General features: G+C 40.3%; 1 pseudogene; it reads left to right on the top strand.

The window, feature by feature from the left end:
• The first annotated feature begins 9461 nt into the window (after nt 1-9461).
• LOC102030506 lies at nt 9462-13356 on the top strand (annotated as a pseudogene).
• The last annotated feature ends 967 nt before the right edge of the window (nt 13357-14323 follow it).

Raw genomic sequence — 14323 nt, 5'->3', positions numbered from 1 at the left:
TAGGAAGAGAACCCAGCTTATCACTCATAAATCACCTGCTGGTGACTTTCATTCATAGGGTCTCCAGGCTTCTCAGGAGGCTCCTTGGGAGGTTCAGGGAGTGTACCACTGTTGTTCAAGGGCTGGGAGGATCCCAGGTAGGTAAATGGGTCAGCCTCTGGGAGAGGATTTCAGACCTCAGGCAGCTTCTCTCATAAAGGACAGCCCCTTCACAGCCCCTGCCACCTTGATTGGTCCCTCCAGAGAAGGAGCTTTGTCAGACCTGTTCATCTTTGATGACTCCCTGAGTGCTGGTTCACCTGAGAGAGAGAAAAAGAGAGGGAGGGAAGGAGGGAGGGAAGGAGAGAGAGAAAGAGAGAGAAAGAGAGAGAAGAGATAGATAGATGATAGATAGATAGATAGATAGATAGATAGATAGATAGATAGATAGGAAGTAGGAAGATCTTTTTCAAATGAATGGGGAAACAAGAGATGGAGAGTCAGGGGAGAAAAAGGGGATAGAAAAAACAATTGATGGGACTAATGATGGTGAAATTAGGGTTTTGCAAATGAGAAGGGGACAAACAGTTGGAGGGAGTGGTGGGTTGGGGAGAGGAGATAGGGGATGAGAAAAAAAGAAAAAAGAAAACTTAAAATGTATTGTGTACACCTACCAACTCCCCACAACAAATGTAATCATAACGTGCTGAGACATGTACTAATAAAAAATATATATATTCTTTGGCTGTTGGATGGAATGTTCTGTAAATGTCCACTAAGTCCATTTGAACTATAGTGTAGTTTAACTTTGATGTTTCATTGTTGATAATTTTTGGTCTGTATAACCTATTTGTTAGTGTAAGTGGAGTATTTAAGTCACCCATATAAGAGAAAGCATAAGATATTTAATCTTCTGTTCCTGGTTTATTTCACTTAGTATCATGATGTCAAGATCCATCCATCTCTAAGAGTTGCCAAAGTCCTAAGTTTCAGCATTGCTGAAAAGTCCAAGTCCCAAGTCTCCTCGGAGATCTAAGACAAACTCTTAGCTGTGAGCCCCTGTATAAATAAAAAGTTAGACACTTTCAACATTCCATTGCACAAGATAAACATTACTTTCCAAAAGGTACAAATAGGGGGATACAAAGCATTGGGACCAAAGCAAGTCCAAAATCCAGCAGGGCAAACATTAAGTCCTGTAGTTCCATGTGGAACAACCAAAGCAACCTATGGCATGTTGTGAGCTCCAAAGGGTTTGCCTGGCTCTGCCCCTATGGCATTTCTGATGGTTGTAGCTCCTATGACTTCTCTTTTGGGCCCACTTTGCTCCCTCCTTGCAGTTTCTCTCAAACAATCCATGTGCCTGGCTTCTCCAAACTTCTTGTGTCTTCACTGTAGCTTTGGCTTCATCCTCATAGCTTTACACACTGCCCTCTGAGAAGCACACTGCCTGGCCTCCCAGGCTTTCTTTTGAAATCAAAGTGGAAGCTTTTGTAACCTCAGAACTCTTGCATTCTCCAAGTGCCTAAAACCAGTGCCATGTGTATGATGCCAAGGTCTACTGCCAGCTGGAGCAATAGCCATACTTTCTTCTCTCTTGGCTGTAGGAGTTGAGCATCTGGATTGCTGAGCATGCTGAACCTGGTTCTGAGGAACGAATTCTCTATGCCACCATTCTGGAACATAGTGCAGATGCCACTGCCATCCTGGAATACAGTGTGGCTGCCACCATTCTGAAATATGATGCTCTGTGGCTTCCTCCTCAAAGCAAAGTCTTTCACTTTTGCAGTTTTGAGGCTGCAAAAGGTGGAGACTTACTGCTGCTTGTGATGCCCTCAGGCCATCTTTTATATTCTCCTGTCCCTTCTCAGCAATCTAGATCTCTTCAGCTCTATATTGGTAGTCCATAGCTTTACTGGAGCTCCTTTTCTGGCCAAACTCACATTTTAAATCATCCTTCTGGGCTCTTTGCTCTTGATTCACAATATAAATCTGGCTAAAAGCCTCCAACAATAGCTATGCCATTGCCCCAACATTAGACTTCCCTGAAATTTCTTTTGCCAGATTAGTCTGCTGCCTTTATCTCAGTCTCAGGTAATGTCTCTGGACATGAGCAAAATGCAGACAAACTTTCTGCCAAGCTATAACACACATTATCTGTAGTCCAACAGCCCATAGAGTTCTTCCCAGCAAAAACCTCCTGAACTTAGTCATTACCAGCAGTCATTTGAGCTCTGACCAGAATCTCCTATACAGAACAGCCTAAGGTGTTCCAGCTCAACTCTTTCAGGTAACATCATTGAACCTTTCCAAATTCTTCCCACAAGCCATTCCCAAAGGCTCTTGGTCAAGTACATGGTCATGTACAGTCACAGCAACGACCCTACTTCTCAGGTACCAAATTCTACCTTGGGTACTTTTCTTTTGGTACAAAATACCTGCTGCCCAAAATTAAGAAAGGAAAGGTTTATTTAGCTCACAGTTTGTGAAGGTTTCAGTCCATAGTCAGCTGGCTCCAAGGTAGGGTGGCACATGGCAGGAGCAACAGTTCATGGTGGCAGAAAACAGCAAAAGCGGCAAGAACAAAAGGGGAGGAGCATAGCAAGAGAGCAAGCCTCTTTCCCTCCCTAGCCCCCATAATCCCACCATTGGACCATAAATTAATCAAAAACTCTAGAAGTCCACCTTATGACTGCAAGAAGTTTTGAGGGTACATCTAGACACAAACTATAATAGTGTATGAGACTGACTTTGTCAGACTTGTGACAAATCTGACTTATGAATATTCTCCCAGAATGAAACTCATTTGTAAGTTAGAGTCTTACTGCATCTTTAATGACTAGGACTGTAAACAACGGGGCACTTGATGCAATCTGACTCAGGAGAGTATAGGATTAGGGACTACTGGATGTATAGGGATAATGGCCTCATTTATAGTATGGAGATCTTCCATTAAATGGTAATCCATACTGTGCTTCTTGACATCTAAAATTAAGGTATTACAAGATGCCTAACAAGGCACTGAAAGCCCATAGCAAAGGAATTTGAGTCTGTAGCTTTGCTTCAGTTTCAGGCCTAAAAAAAATCATATTTTTAAAGTGCAGTGATATATGAGAATATTTTAGCTTAGTTATTATCAAGGTGAAAGTAGTATCTCCTCCAGGTATGTCAGTGGCTCATACTTTGGATTTAACAGAAAGATCAATAAGGTCAGTAATATCAACTTTGTGGGAAAGGTAACCATTGCCATAATTGTGAAGCTAGTAGGTAAGCCAAAAATAATTTGATCCTTCCTCTTTTTAAATAAGGCATAGCCACGTAAAAGTGTTGGATATTTGAGCATTATCATAAAAGCATAAGTAAGAAGAAAACTATTCGATAAATAACACAGAAGGACAAAATGTTTGGTTACTTGAGTTCCATTGGTGCCATTAATCCAACAGAAGCCATAAACATTTGCCTGGAATAAGAGGTAAGAACAGAAAAAGAGGCCCCACTGTTGAGGTGGAAACTTACTGTTCTACCTAAAACATCTCATTATCCCATTGATGGTGGTAATTTGGCTAGGGCCAACTGGAACCTTGAGCATCTTCATTCCAGGGACAACAATTAAGGAGCTGGACAAGGTTCCCTTGATTTATAGGACAGTAAGGCCTCCAGTGTCCTGTTTTGCCACACTCAGGGCTTAGGAAATTGCTTAGCATTACAGTAATCTCTCTTTTAGTGACCCAGTTGTTAGCAGACATGACACATACTAGTTAACTTACATTCCTTGGGGAAAGAGCCCAAAGGTAATATTTGGTTGTCCCATAATACAGTAAGAAGCTCTGTGTGTTTTTGGCCTCTCAGTCTCATTTAGTCTTAGCTTTACATCTTTGTTCCTCCTCTCTATCCCAGTTATAAAAACACAGTATAAAGCAGTATTTAGTAAGTCATTAACGTGAATTATGGGTCTCAAAGACATTTTTTGTGATTTCCTCATAATATCTGAGGCTGACCAGGTAAGAAGTTATTTGGCCTTCATTGATATTTCTATAGTTTGGCATCATTCTTTTTCCTTTCAGTTTCAAGGAAGAGTTTAAGAGTATTGCCATTATTCTCATCTGAAGCTCTGAATCTACGTGATGAGTATAATGCTCCCACTATCCAACAACTTTCCTAAAATATGAGATTTTGGGGGACATCTTAGATCTGAAAATTTAGATTAGAAAATTTCAGGACCTGAGGGATTTACCAATGAATTGTACTAGAACTTCTGAAAAGAATAATTGCAATACTCTTTAAACTCTTCCTTGAAACTGAAAGGAAAAAGAATGATGCCAAACACATTACTGTAATGTGGGTTTATCCTTATATCAAAACCACGTAAAGACTCAACAAAAGAGAAGAAAGGAAACTATAGGTCAATATCATTGATGAATGTAGAGGTAAAAATCCTCAATAAAATATTTACAAACAGAGCAAAACATCATTGATAAGATCATACATCATAAGCAAACTGGCTTAACCCCAACAATGCAAGGATGGTTCAATGTACATAAGGCAATAAATGTAATGTACCACCTAAAAAGATTCAAGGATAAAAATTACATGGACATCTCAAAAGATGTAGAAAAAACTTTTGACAAAATCCAACATCCTTTCATGATTAAAAAAAATCCTGATGATAATGGATATAGAAGGACCTTATCTCAAGCTGGTAACAGCCATATATGAAAAACTCATAGGCAGCATCATACTAAGGGAAGAAAAACAAAAGCTTTCTCAGTAAAACCAGTAATGAAACAAGAGTGTCTACTCTCACTTCTCTTCAATGTAATACACAAAACTTTAGCCAAAGCAGTCAAGCAAAAGAAATAAATAAAAGGCAAATGCATAGGAAAGGAAGAAGTCAAAGCATATTCTTTTGCACTTGATATGATCCTTTATGTAGAGGACCCTCCCCCCAAATAAAACTCAACCAGAAGACTGTTAGAGCTAATAAACAAATTCAACAAGGTGGCATTAAATCTGTAGAACAGTTTTGGGAGTCTTGCCATTTTCACAATGTTGGTTCTTCCTATCCATGAACAAGGGATATCTTTCTGTTTTCTGATATCCTTCAATCTCCTTTTCCAGAGTACTCTAATTTTCAATGTATACCTCTTTTACTTCCTTTGTTAGATTGATTCCTAAGTATTTCATTGTTTTCGGTGCTATCGTGAAGGGTGTTGTTTCCCTAATTTCTCTCTGAGTGAGTTTGTTGTTTATGTACAAGAATGCTATTGATTTTTGAGTGCTGACTTTGTGTCCAACTATACTACTAAATTTGCGTATTTTTTTTTCTAAATTTGCTTATTAATTCTAGAAGTCTTTTGGTGGATTTTTGGGATCTTCTATGTAGAGTATCATCTCATCTGCAAAGGTACTGGCAAAAAAACAGACCTGAGGAACAGAAGAACAGATTAGAAGATGCAGACACAACTACACACACTCAGCCATCTTATCTTTGACAAAGGATCCAAACACGTTCACTGGACAAAAGATAGCCTCTTTAATAAATGGTGCTGGAAAAACTGGCTTTCCACATGCCAAAGACTGAAACTAGACCCATGTCTATCACCATGCACCAACTAAAGTCAAAATGGATCAAAGATCTAAATATTAAAACAGAAACACTAAATTTATTGGAAGAGAAAGTAGGTAAAAATCTTGACGACATTGGGGTAGGCAGAGAGTTCATCAGCAAAAGCTAAACTGCATGGGGAATACTTCAAAGAATCAACAACTGGGATATCATTAAAAAGTTTTGCACTTCAAAAGAAATCACCAACAGAGTGAAAAGAAACCCCACAAATTGGGAAAAAATTTTAGCCAACTGTTCCTGAGACAAAGGACTGCTATCTAGAACTATAAAGAACTGAAAAAAAACCAGGCCACCCAAATTCAAAGACCCAATCCAAAAATGGTCATCTGTGATGAATACACACTTCTCAAATGAAGAAATACAAATGGCAAATAAATATATGAAAAAATGTGCAACATCATTTGTTATTCAAGAAATATAAATTAGAACAACACTGAGATTCCATCTCACCCCAGGTAGAGTGGCTATTATCAAGAACTCAACCAATAACAAATGTTGATGGAGCAGTGGGGAATAAGAAACAATTCTCCACTCTTGGTGGGAATGTAAACTGGTATAACCACTGTGGAAATCAGTGTGCAGATTCCTCAAAAAACTAGGATTGGAGGTCCCATTTGACCCAGCTATTCCCCTTCTGGGCATTTTCCCAGAAGAATTAAAAACATCATAACACAACAATATATGTGCACACATGTTTATAGCAACACAATTTGTAATAGCTAAATCTTGGAAAGAATCCAAATGCCCATCAACCGAGGAATGGATTAAAAAAGATGTGGTATTTTTATACAATAGAGTACTACACAGCTATAAGGAAGGATAAACTGGAGGCTTTTATAGGTAAATGGATGCAACTACAGACCATACTCATTGTTATGGTTTATGTCTGTGTGTCCCCTCCAAAGCCTCATGCGACCATGGGGCAGGCTTTTAGAGTTGAATGATTGTGGGTGTGAGAGCTACACCCGCTCTGGGGTGGATAGTTTGCATATGTAAGGGAGAGGAAAGGGTGCTTGAGGCCATTCCTCCCCCATTTCTGGCTGGTGTGTGGTTGCTGCTTAGCTGTGTTCTGCTGCCCTGAGCACTAGCTCTCTGCCATGTGCCACTCTGCCTTATAATCTGCCAAGTACGGACTGAAACTTCCACAAACTGTAAGTGAAATAAATCTTTCCTTCCTTAATTTTGGGCATCAGGTATTTTGTCCCAGCAATGAGAAAAAAGTAACCAAGACACTCATAAATGAAATAAATCAGACTCACATGTGTAAACCTCATATTGTTTCCCTAGTATAAGAAACTGAAAGAGTAAATGAGATAAAGATGTAAAATAGGTATACTGAGTCGGAAGGAAACTACTCGCAAAAAAAAAAAAAAAAAAAAAAAAAAAAAAAAAAAAAAGCTGGACCATTCTGACGGGGAAGAGGAAAAAAGAGGGAAAAGAAAATATATACAAGATAGCGACGATCATTTTACTACTAATTGAAAGGAACTACTTGTGCTTACATTGTTTGATCAATTTTTCATGCCTATATCTTGAAAGATGTTAGGAAGTTCGGAAGCTATCTTCCCTTCTCTCTCTGTTACTCTATCTGCCTCCCATGGAATGGTCAACCTCTTACCTCCTGTTGGATTAATATCCTGGAGAGACATAAAAGAAATGTCTGCTGCCAAACTGAAAGAGGACTAACAGTCCAAAGAATGATGGACATGCCCACCTTCACAAAAAAATGAGTTTCTAAGGTTTACTTGCAAATCATAGGCAACTTGCAGGCTATAACACTACCAAAGTTGCCAACTCCTCTTTGCTGTTACTGGTTTTATAGGGCACTAATTAAAATAGCAAAAGCAAGAAGAACCCTTGGGAAAAATGTGTATTCCATTCCCAACCCATTCTTATTGGGAACTCTGGTCTTGGTAAGTCCTATCTAGTCCCAGTGGTAGATATGCTTGTGCTGTGGTCTGGTACACAACCTCAGCATCATGTGGTGGGCCTCCTGGACAATTAGATGGAGGAAATGCCCATCACAAGATTAAGTTTCTGTGTCTAGGGTTTGTATGACAGTTCTCACTATAACTGCATTTCATATCGATTTTTAAAAATTTAAGAAGCACAATAGTAGGGGCTCCATGGCCTTCAGCAGTGTAGATACACATTCAAGAAAAAGAAATAAAATGAACGAATTTTCATGCATTTATTTGTGTCAAGGAAGAATGTCAAATGTAATAGCATTGGTATAGAGCATTTAAAATGGAGTTGGGAGGCCATTGCTAATCAAATCTCAGTCATGTCCACAGATGACCCTTTGAACTGAACTAAACCAGTTTCCTAAAACATTGGAATGGTTGATGATCTGTATTACAGACCCTTTCTTCCAAACTCCCCCAACAATGAGATTCTACCCAACCCTTTTCTTACAAGACATCTTAACTTTTTCCAGGGCCAATCACAATTTCTAACTATTATATGATGTAATTGCCAACTCCTCTTGGCAGCTTAATGCTATAAATATAGCTGACATTTTTTAAAACCTCAGAGCACATTTTCAAGACTTCTTTAAACTGTGTTTTCCTGGGTTGTAATCTAACTAGTCCCCCCAAAATGTAATTTTGCTTCTTGAAAAAAATTAGTACACTATATGGCACATAAAATTAGACACTTTAATTTTAGTTGCACATTCAAAGACATTAATTACATTCCCAATGAGTCACAACTGAGATAGAGCAAGGAGGCCTTATTCTCCCACCAACGTATCCTGCCTTACATAAGGTGTTTCAAATGTTTCCAACAAGTTCCAGGTTTAGGAGCTGGTAGGTCTTTCTCCCAGATTTCCTGCAACCTTTACATGTCAATATGTCTGAGCATGACCAACATATCACCTTCTTACGGTGACAGAAATTACCTTCAACATCTTTTGTGAGCTGAGAGTCGACAGTCCTAATGAGCACAAGCAGATCACCCTGTCAAGTGCACATGGTTTGCAGAAATTCTAGGATCCTCACCGCCTTGCTAAACAACTATCACTTCGGAGCCTCTTGAAGAGTTTTCAAGCCCTATGTGTGCATCTCCTAATGTCTCATTCTGTCTGTAAAAAGCAGGATCACCATGGCCCTCAAGTGAGATCTGGCCTGATAAGGCTTTCTTGCTGAGCTCAAGACAGGTTCCAGCTTGGAACTATTTTGGAAAATCTAGTTTGGAAACATTCGCCCTTAAATACAATGGAGGCCTTTTCTCTTTCCATAACAGGTATGAGCCTCCTCTCTAGCCTTCCATCTATCTCGGCTTTCAGAAAGAGACCTTGGTCCAAACTCAACTACCTGAGGAGATTGGCAGTTTGCGTGAGAGACAAGTAGGCAGAGATTATGCAAAAGAGATTAGAACAACAGATCAAGTGACAGGAATGGACTTGAATAATGCTGGTTAAATAATAACTCCTTAAGATATACATCACCAAATAACATTAAAAAAATAGTTGAATAGTGACTCCTCAAGATACACATGCGCATATCCCTGGACAACTATGAATTTGTCCTTTATTGTTGCAATGGACACAAAGTCATCACAAAGTTCCTTGTAAGAGAGAGGTGGTGTGAAGACAGGAGCAGAAAAATTTGAAGGTGCTATAGGATTTCAATATTGAGGAAGGGTCTCAAAGCCCAGGAATACAGTGCTACATAATAGATAAGGAAAAGAAGGAGGCACACAGACAGCTCTGGATACTGTGGGCCTGCAATTACCTTGGTTTTGTCCCAGTGAAACCCATGTTGAGAATTCTGACTATGCTGCTGCAACAGGAGTGGGTCATGCTCCTGCTTGCTTTCTTTTTGCTGCCATCTTGGTTCTGCATTTGGTGCATAAAATGCCTGGCAAAGCCACAGAAACCACCCTTGCTATGAGCAGGAGTTGCCAGAACCCCAGGCTGAGACAGGGTCTGGAACAGAATCTGACAATGATGAATCAGTACCAGAGCTCAAGGAGCAAGATTTCATACAAGCAACCACACAACAAGGCCAGTCAGTAAACAAAATAGAGTCAGAATGAAAAGAAGGCATGGAAGCCTATGTCAAATTGGTCTTCAGCAGAGTTACTATCCAGAAATCTAAGATTATCCTTGTCTTGGTTACTTTTCTCGTGCTGGGACAAAATACCTGATGCCCAAAATTAAGGAAGGAAAGGTTTATTTTGCTTACAGTTTGTGGAGGTTTCAGTCCATACTTGGCAGGTTATAAGGCAGAGTGGCACATGGCAGAGGGCTGCAGCTCATGGCGGCAGAACACAGCAAAAGCAGCAACCACACACCAGGAAGGAATGGGGGAGGAATGAGGGAGGAATCGCCTCAAGCACCCTTTTCCTCTCCCTTATGCAAACTATCCACCCCAGGGCGGGTGCAGCTCTCACACCCATAATCAATCAAACTTTAAAAGCCTGCCCCATGGTCACATGAGGCTTTGGGGGGACACCCAGACATAAACCATAACAATCCTCCTTGTCATTATGAAACTGGATGTCTATAAGAGCGCAGCTTCAGATACCTACGTAGTTTTGGGGGGAAGGCAAGATTGTAGATTTATCTCAGCAAGCACAGTTAGCAGCTGCTGAGAAATTCAAAGTTCAAGGTGAAGCTGTCTCAAACATTTAGGAAAATACACAGACTCCAACTGTACAAGAGCAGAGTGAAGAGGAAGAGGTTGATGAAACAGGAGTGGAAGTTAAGGGCATAGAATTGGTTATGTCACGAGCAAATGTGTCGAGGGTAAAGGGTAAAGCCCTGAAGAACAACAGTAATGATATTGTAAATGCTGTTATAGAACTAACAATGTATTTTTTTTTCTGGTACCAGGAATCGAACTCATGACCTCGTGCTTTCCAGGCAAGCACTATGCCACTGAGCTAAATCCCCAGCCCCATAGAACTAACAATGTATTCATCTGAAAGGAGGATTTTTTGGGTGCTTCAAAAAGGTCACTGCAGCTTGGTGTGAAATTTCTACTGTTTCTATCACTAATAAAATTATGACTTATTGGGTGAAAAAAATGAATTCTGATCATGAGAACTGTAAGGGAGAATCTGTCTTAAACCCATTAAGTCGTTTAAAGCCACTCAGGTTATTGTGATTTCTTCTAGCACCAGTAAGAAGTTCATAACGGAAATGGACAAGGAGCTGAAAGGAAAAGACAGGCAGAGGGCACATGGCCTAGTGGGAATGCAGGTGACCAGGGTCACAATAAGAAATTCAAGGAAGTGGCACACAGGTAGATGTACAAGCAGGTAATGAACCTAGAAAAGGGTGAGAAGGATAAGTACAGTCATGAAAGTAGGGAGATGGGCAAATAAAAATCAGAATTTAGGTGGGTAGGCTAAGGAGAGAAGCAAGTGACAGAGAAATTGGTTGCCAAGGAGCAGACATGCAGACATTTCATTGTCCCCAACAGGATTATTGTAGGGCTTGATGTGCAGGTGGATCCAATTCTCAGACTTCAACATGAATTATGTCATGGAAACAGGAGTTGTGGCAGGATTTGGTAACAGATCAAAGCAGAGCAAGGTCACGACCATGGCCATCATCAGCTCATTCATGGTAAATGTTTTTTTTTTTAATGCATTTCCTAGGCCAGACAGGGACAGTCAAATGAGAAGTGACCTCAGTTTCCACTGTGACCTGGTCAGCCATTGCTTGGTGAGCTCCACCCCAGAGCTGGGCATCCAGGGTCCTCCTTCATGGGCCCAGCCCAAACCCTTTCCTCACAGATCATATACCTCTCTGCCCCACCTCACTTCATGCTCTCCTGACCTCTAACAAGACTCTTTCCAGTTACCTTAAAGATACTATTTCTGCTCCCATAGGCATGAAATCTCTGCTGGTACAGGGCCAGTACTGTAAGGGATAGAGTCCAATCACAAGTTGTTTAAAAAGTTCATTGTGATAGCTAAATCTTGAAAGTAGCCTGTATGTCTATAGGTATTTATATATAATGAAGAACTTGGCCATAAGGAAAGACAAGCTTGAGACATTTGTAGGAAAATGGATGCACCTTGAGATCTTAGTGCTAAGTGAAATAAGTCAGACACATAAGCTTAAATATTGCATGGTTTCTTTTATATGAGAAACCCAAAGTATAAATACAGAGTAAAATAAAAGATAAATAACAGGAAGTAGGGAAATAGATCTTTCTCAAAGGGCAGGGCATCAAGAGATGGAGTTGGGAGAGAAAAGGGAGGGAAAGGGGTAAAAGGGGGAATTAAAATGTGTTATATACATGTACCAGCTCTCCACAATAAATGCCAACTATGTGCTGTAAATATGTACTGATAAAAATGGAAAAAAGAGTTAATCATTGGTTAGTTCACTCCCTTTGCTAAGGAGTTTTGGTTCCCCAGTGTGGATATTGATGGTCAAGGTCACATGGGGATGGGTCGGCCACACTTCCAAGGTTCATTATCTACAGGAACAAAGGGTCTACGATCCAGGGAGATGTTTCAGGTATCAGTGGCGTAGTACCTGGATAAGCTATAGGGTTAGGGATCCATAAACTTCAGTTTATCTCCCTCCCACTCAGTGGTCAGGCTCCTGCCTGCCCCTCATCTGCTCAGTCCACTAGCATCCAGAACCTTTTAATTCTATTCTGGAAATGTCCTTGTTTGCTTTCTTCAGTTTTCTGCCTTGAACTTTGCCCATATCCTTGCATTCACTCTCTCCACATTGAAACTTCATGCCCTCCATTGAGCAGGATAATGTCTAAATGCCATCAGGTGTGGCTCATGCCACACCCACCTCTTACCTGTGCAGCCCCACCTCCTAGCTCAGCTCCTGTTGCTGAAGTCACTAAGCATGTACTCCCTCCACTTCCATCTACATCTATGCTTAAGCCAATGTCCAGCTGGCTCTCATCCCTCTGGCACTGTCCTGCTCCCTCTTGGGCCCCCAAGGTACCATCAGTTCTCTATTCAAGGACACATGACAGTCCAAGGCCTGGGACAGTGCCAGTGACTTGAAATATTTGACAAACTCCTCATGAGTAAGTGAGAGAGTGAAAGAGCAATGGGAGGAGTGATCTATGTCTTGTTTATATGTCTGATTTCTGCACAGCATCTCTCCGTTCTTGTCACTGAACCAGGGGCAGAATCCTGCATCTCTGTTTCTGTCTGTTAGTACAGTACTCATCCTGGAGAAAGATATTTTTAAATATTGAATTAAAACTACCTATAAGGAATGTACACATTATGTACCACAAACATGTACAGAAAGAAATTAAGATGTGTTATACATGTACCAACTTCCCACAAGAAATGGAAACATTATGTACTACACACGTACTAAAAAAAAAATTAAATATTTGAATTAAAATTTTAAAATTTAATTAGTTGACCTTTCAAAACAAGATAAAAGTTCAAAACAAGATAAATGAAATCCATGAAGGCTAGTTATTTCTAGCTAGAAGCTGAGCCTCATACTCTCTTGTCCTCCAAGGATATCATCATGACTTGGAGCTAATGTCTGAGAATGAGGACCTAACCCTTGAAAAGCCAGTTAAAAACTGGCTTTGGGAAAAGCATATGCTTACGTCCTGTTCTGCGAAAGTTGTTTCAGCATTTAGAATTTACAAAATTACTGACCCAGGAAAAATTTTCTTTCTAATAATTATTTATGAGTTCTATGGCAAATTGTATTCCACAGGATGAGCCCTGCAGCTGTTGTGATTTTTACAGCGTTCCTTTTGGAGTTTGCTTGTCCAGGCCAGCAGCAGTTCTTGTAGGTTACTGTACATGCTGCTATGCACCCCATGTCATAGAGAAATAGTGGTTTTTCTCTCAAAGGCAATGGGGAGCCCTCTCCACATACAGAATTTTGCCAAGTGAGATAGTAGAAACAGATATATAAACATTAATATGTGGTGTGAATTTTGTTGGGCCAGGAGCTAAAAATGTATCAGATGAAGCTCATGAATGTTCAGCCTTCTGCAATACACTTTGAACTTTTATATACACAGCTTCCACATAGGACCAGCAAGACCTCTCTAATTCTAAACACATGAAAATATTTGAGTAATTCATCCCAGTGGCTGAAGAGTGAATTAAGAAGAAAAGGTGATTACACTGAGAATGTGTAAAGAGAAACATACCCTTTAAGATGTCTGACAATTGAGAAAACCAAACACCTCAGGGTTAGTTCACACAAGAAAATCTAATTCTGAAAATTCATTCTCCAAAAAGAAAATAACAAAATACACTGAAGTGATCCTGACAGGGAATTTTGCTTAGCCTTCAGCAAGTGCCTTGGGTCAATATCCTCACTGCAGACTTTAAAATGCTCCCTTTCTTTTGCTTACATAGACACACCCACATGGAGACTCCTTTCTGAAAACTCCAGCAACATGGGGATGCCCTAAAAAGCTGCACAGGAATTAGGGAAACTCAAATATGGAGATGTGTCAGAAACTCTACTTTCTCCCCACCCCATTACCAGAGGAAAATATTTTACCTGATCCTGCCTAGAAGGACAAGAATGAGTGATTGCAATGGGCAGAATCCAGTACAAACTGAGAAGGGTCAAACACAGGGAGCAGAAAGGAGAAGAGCAGGGCCAGGATAGGTAGCTGCTTCCCGTCCATAAGCAGGCAGGACACCCAAAGTTGGATGTGTGAGGAAGTGGTGCTCCTGAGAGGTCTTCCCTTCCCCTCCTCCTTTTTTCCTCCCAGGGTTCTCATACTTCTGTTTGGCTAC

The sequence above is a fragment of the Chinchilla lanigera genome, unplaced genomic scaffold (assembly GCF_000276665.1).
Source record: "Chinchilla lanigera isolate Chin_1 unplaced genomic scaffold, ChiLan1.0 scaffold00063, whole genome shotgun sequence".
In the NCBI taxonomy this organism is placed as follows: domain Eukaryota; kingdom Metazoa; phylum Chordata; class Mammalia; order Rodentia; family Chinchillidae; genus Chinchilla; species Chinchilla lanigera.
The sequence above is the reverse complement of the archived record's forward strand: the minus strand, read 5'-3'. Positions and strand labels throughout refer to the sequence as shown.